Source organism: Hippopotamus amphibius, chromosome 11, assembly GCF_030028045.1.
Source record: "Hippopotamus amphibius kiboko isolate mHipAmp2 chromosome 11, mHipAmp2.hap2, whole genome shotgun sequence".
NCBI classification, from domain to species: Eukaryota; Metazoa; Chordata; class Mammalia; order Artiodactyla; family Hippopotamidae; genus Hippopotamus; species Hippopotamus amphibius.
In genome coordinates, this window is record NC_080196.1 from 7,399,543 (window position 1) to 7,405,483 (window position 5,941).

Consider the following 5,941-nt stretch of genomic DNA (forward strand, 5'->3'; position numbering starts at 1 on the left):
ATGTTCACACCCAAGGGGAATTTAAAAATCTCACCCAACTTTGTGGTATGAAGACCCTTCCACTTTCTGTCCCTCAGAATAACTCATTAATCCAATAACTCACTATAATATTTCCATCTCTCCTTTCCCTGATAAACACAAGTTCATTCACGGTGGCTCCTTTTTCCCCTGAAGATTAAACCAACAAGTGCCTCAGAATAAAAATGATATCTGTGTTCAGATCCTCAGAGAGTGTAAGTGCAAGCAAGCGCCCCAGAAGGGCAACCGAACCAGCCAACAGCTCTGCGTGCCGACAGGGAGGTTAGCACAAGATGCGAGCAATTTCACAGAGCCGCTGAAAAGGATAGGTTTGGGGTCAATTAAAAAAAAGAAACAAGAAAGAAAGGAACAATCAATTTGGCACAGAGACCAGGGTTTGGAGGGGTGTCAAGAAAAGCCAACTAGAATCCCTTCCGAAGGTGGCAGCCCGAATCTCCATCCAGACCCTCAAATTGTCCAAGATCTGAAATTGTTCTATTTAAGCAGATTCCATGTTTAAAATTTGCCTTTCTCCAGTGATCTCACACAAACATGGAGCTTTCATCAGGCCCTGCCAGAGTCATTACTATTTATATTACCATACTCTGGCTGTGTGCAGTCAATTCATAATTGTCCAGTTTTTCTAATTAATCACAAAAGATTTTTGTTTTGCCTGCAGCTAGTTCTGGGGTGACTCACGATGGCAAGCCAGAGCTCATACATCAAACACAGGCCCTTTCTCACTCCGGCCTTCTGCTGGGGAATGCGGCTCAGCGCTTCTCCACCAAAGAGGCTCGCACTGGGCATGTGCAGCCCCGGGCAGGGGAGAAAACGGAGATGTGTCCTCTACTGGGTGACTTGTTATTTTTATCTGATGCTTGCATTCTCAGGCCAAATCAGATCCAGATAGCAAAGCAAGGTTTCTAAATTCAGAGCACGGCTACTCTGACTTCTTTCTTCCCCTCTCTTCTGTCTTCCTCCTCCGTTTATTCTATCAAATTGTTCAAGACTGTAGCATCTCCAAAAGAGAGATCTAGAGACCATTTTGCATATTTTTCAGTCCTTTCAAGAGTGCCCTTTTATGAAGGAATGAAATTGGGACATTTGTAGAGACATGGATGGATATAGAGTCTGCCATACAGAGTGAAGTAAGTCAGAAAGAGAAAAACAAATGTCGTATAATAACGCATATATGCAGAATATAAAATAATGGTACAGATCAACCGGTTTACAAGACAGAAATAGAGACACAGATGTAGAGAACAAACGTATGGACACCAAGTGGGGAAAGTGGGGGCGGGGGGTTGCAGTGGGACGAAGTTGGAGATTGGCATTTTCATATATACATTACTAATAAGGAAAAAAAATCAAATTGTACACTTTAAATACATGCAGTTTCTTGTATGTCAATTATATCTCCATAAAAGTTCTAATAAAAATAAAAAAGTGTCCTTTTAGGGAGGCAACAACAAAAGGATATCACCCAGAGGGGAGAAAAAAAGTTTCTGTATTTTATCCAACCCAGTCCATGTAATGGCAGGGCAGCAGAAATACCTGTTTATCATGCAGTTGCTCTTACTGAAAGGCACCTGAGGGTGTTTCAGCAGGTGACCATTTGGAAAGCTGTCTGGTGCAAATAATGTCTAGGATGGCCAGGAAGGAGGCCGGCGTCACTGCTGGCCTGAGTCAGGACAGCGAGTGCACTGTCTACAGATGATCAGGGGGCCTACAGGGGAGGAGACGGGCCCAGGCTGTCCTGTATAACCTGCATTGCACGTGAAGAATTTCAAAATCTCCTTTGATCACACTCCACCTGCATTGGCATGGGGTCAGCACAGTGACAGGAGAAAAGCATGGAGTTCAGCAGCCCTATGCAACCTTCAAGATTCCATCAGATGCTGATGTTATATACTGATTCGTTTTGCTGGTTACTGATGAATGTTGCTGAAGTATTGTTATAATAGGTATATTCCAGGCAGCAACAGATATACACATCTCCTTGTGTAAGACGCAGTTGGCAAGGCCATAATGCTCCCACCTGTCCACCTCACCAAACCACACTTGTCCTTTCGGTCTAACTAGATATTGCCTCCTCTGAGAAGTCTTCTCTGGCCACTTGCCCTGACCCACCTGGCACCTGTCCCCGCCAGATTGTTAGATGCGTCTTTGCCGCACTCCCATGAGAGCTTGCACTGCCCGGATCCTAGTACACATCGCACAACACAGCGATGGCCCCTGTATCTGCCTGATCCCCGCCCCCGCCTCGCTGTTGAGCACTGGGAGAGGAGGAATCAGCGTGTTTGCCTTCAGCTCCAGTGCCCATCACCACACGCAGCTCCAGGAGAGAAGTGCCTCGGAACGGGATAGGCTTACCAGCAACGGAAAGGTGGTAGTGACTGTGAAGGATGAGGGTGGCTAAACATAACTTTCTACATGTTCTCAAGCTACTTACCTTTCCAGGGTTCCACTCACCTACTCACCCTCGCTGGTGATTTACTCTGTTAAGTCTCCCAGGCCAGCCCTGCACGCTTTACATGCTCATGCCCCAAACACCCCTGATGTTTAGTTCACTTTGAATCATAATAGCAATGAAAATAAAGAATGCTGTTGTTAACTCCTGATTAAGAAAGGCCAAAGAAACCTGTATTTGGGTTTTGCCTTTTTGCTTTTTCCCTTTATGAAACCTATTTGCATACGGGAGATAGAGGAGTAGATATCAAAGGACAGCTGCTTGTTTGCTCGTATTGGTCTATGTCTCCTTTTTTTTTTTTTTTTTTTTTTTTTTGCTGCACCTAGGCTTTCTCTAGCTGCGGATAGCGAGGTCTACTCTTCCTTGTTGTGCGTGGGCTTCTTAGTGCAGTGGCTTCTCTTGCTGCAGAGCACAGGCTCTAGGTGCGCGGGCTTCAGTAGTTGCAGCACATAGGTTAGCAGTTGTGACACACAAGCTTAGTTGCTCCTGGGCATGTGGGATCTTCGCAGACAAGGGGTCGAACCTGTGTCCCCTGCATTTGCAGGCGAGTTCTCAACCCCTGCGCCACCAGGGAAGTTCCTGTGTTTCATTCTTTACTATGAAAACCCTGGGAAAAGGGAATTCCAGACCATCCCTGAAACTCAATGAGGTAAATTCGTTTTTCTGACAGGAAAGACTGGATCTTCTTTAACACAAAGGATGCAAATTTACAAAAAACCCAAGTTCACTAGGTCTTTGAATGTCATATTAATTCATAAATTTTTATGGAGCACATGCCTTGAACCAGCACATAGTGGGCTAGAAATGGACAGAACTGGCACGGCCCCCACCCCATTCATTAGCAACCAACACCAAGCCTGCTGTTCTTCTGGGCAGATAAACCCACACAGGCTATCACAGGTCTGATGGGTATCCTAAAAGAATGGTCACAGGGTACCATGGAAACTTGCAACTGGAGGAGCTCTCGTGGTCTGGGGTGGGGGGTATTCCATAAGACTTGCATGCAGAAGTTCCCTTTAAGCCGAGTCATGCAGGATGACCAGGCTGGAATTGCTCCAAGCAGGAGTGAATACACTGTGCTCCCTTCTCAAGGACATGGAAGGATGTTCGTAGCTGGGACAAGAGAGTGAATGGAACACCAGTTCCCAGAGGCTGGAGGGTCACCAAGACCACCATATGGATACACCATAGTGAAGATTTTAAAATTTTGTCCTAAGGACAATGGGGAAACATGAAAGAAGGGTTTTGAGCAGGTGCGTCAAAGGCTTGGATTTATTGTCTATAGCAGGGGTCCCCAATCCCTGGGTCATGGACCGGTACTGGTCCACAGCCTGTTGGGAACCAGACCTCACAGCAGGAGGTGAGTGGCAGGCAAACGAGTGAAGCGTCATCTGCCTCTCCCCATCGCTCACATTACCACCTGAACCATCCTCCCACTCCCCCGTTCATGGAAAAATTATCTTCCACGAAACCAGTCCTAGCGCCAAAAAGGTTGGGTACCACTGGTCTGCAGGGCACTCTGGTTGCCGTTGTGAAGAACAAGAGAGGCAAGATGGAAAATGGTGGGGGGGGAGGGTGATTAAGTAACCCCTGCAGAAGCCCAGGTGAGACGTGATGGCAGCCTAGACCAAGCAGTGACCATGGGGATGGAGGCAGGTGCACAGGTTTTAGAGATATCGAGGAGGTAAGAAAATGAAGGCAAAATAAACAGTGCAACTTGCCCAAGAACAACTGAGATTTGTTTCCTCTGCATTTCAAGCATTCGACTCTACTTAATCTAGTGCCCCCCAAACCAACAAATCTGAAACTCAAAGCAGTGGGTTTCGGAAAAATGAGGTAGGGGTGAAACTAAGGTACCCCTGTTGCCAACTGGAACACAACTCCTTGCTAAGAATATTTTCTAATTTACCTAATGTCTCTTTTGGTACTGATGACACATGGCCATCAGAATACAGTCACTCAGAAAGGGAATTTTGAACCTATTTGAAAACTCTAGAACCAAAAGTTACATTCTTTTAGACTAAAAGTAAGTCAGGAATTTTAAATGTCAACAGCTAGAACATTACATATCAATAATCAAATTCTAAGCACAGTTAGGTATCGTATCCATTCTATGATTGCATTTTTTTCACCTATATCCCAGATAATCAATTTCTCCTTCCTTAGGAAAGAATGCTGAATTCTCAACATGAGCCTTCTTTTTTTTCCTGATAAAGAATAGCTACACATGTGGCTTTTTTCTGCAATGTTCATAAAATAAGGGTCTTAATGCTAAAAAAAAAAGGCAGTGTCAGGTAGCTGGATAAAAGAGCAGACCCCTTCGTACCCCTTTGAAGGAATTTTCCAAAATCAAAGAGAACACCTTCACTTTTTTTTTTTTTTTGAGAATAGCTTCACTTTAAAATAACATTCGTAATGAAAAAAAGAAACCTCTGTGTAAGGAAACCAAATCCTAAACCAAATCCATCCCTTCCTTCGTTTAACTGAGGTGGTGTATATGAAATAACAAAATTCTAAATCAACAAAAGAATTTGCATGAAATCTTGGAACTTATTTTAAAAAGATTTGAAGTCTAGGGTAAATGTGAGCGGCCACTCGTGGGGTAGAAGTTTATGGGTGAGAACCTCCCTAGCTTCACTATTAGACATCAGACCAAACACTGCAAAAGAGGGAAGAACAGGAAAACATTTAAGATTTGATTGAAGAGAAGTTTTTCTAAGAGCGAAGAAATGCCTCTTTTCTGATCACCAAAAGATTTTCTTATTTTCCTTCTAACTCCAATCCCAATTCTACCTCTCACATGGGATCTGCTTCCAGCTTCACTCCCCTGGGTGGGACCCTGACCAGGAAAGGACCTTCTTTTCAGGAAATCTCACTTCTGATGAGAAAAAGCCCTGGGAAGACGGCAGCACAGTTGCTGGTCTGACCTGAGTCCCTGAGAGTACACCTGCTGGCCTCACCTAAATACTGGGCTCTGGGTTCTAAATCTGAACCTGGAACTAAAAGAAGAGTTCCAGGATATGCCGGCCCTTCTTGGCCAAGTTTCCATCAATAAACTGGAACTTAGACCTCCTTCCTCCAGGCTGATGGATCAGGACAGCTGAGACGGAGCCCTGAGAGGCCCTCTCACAGACTTGCTGGCCTCCTCACCGTGCCCGGGGACACAGGACCTGCCCTGGCACAGAAGTCACTGTGTGTGCCAGGCTCATCTTTGCCTCTGGGGCTTCAGCAAGGATAAGCACAGGTGCCTAAGAGTGCTGTGATACCGAAGCAACCCCATTGAGCTGAAGGGAAAAAGTCTCGTTTTTCCCTTCTCTCTCCTCCCTTCCTTTTGTTGCCGTTCCTGTTTTCAGTTTTACTGCCAGATTTTTAGTCAATAGAGAGATACTCCCATGGATTTAAGTACTTGATCTATTTGTAAATACCCTCGAAATAAACATCTAAGCCAAAACA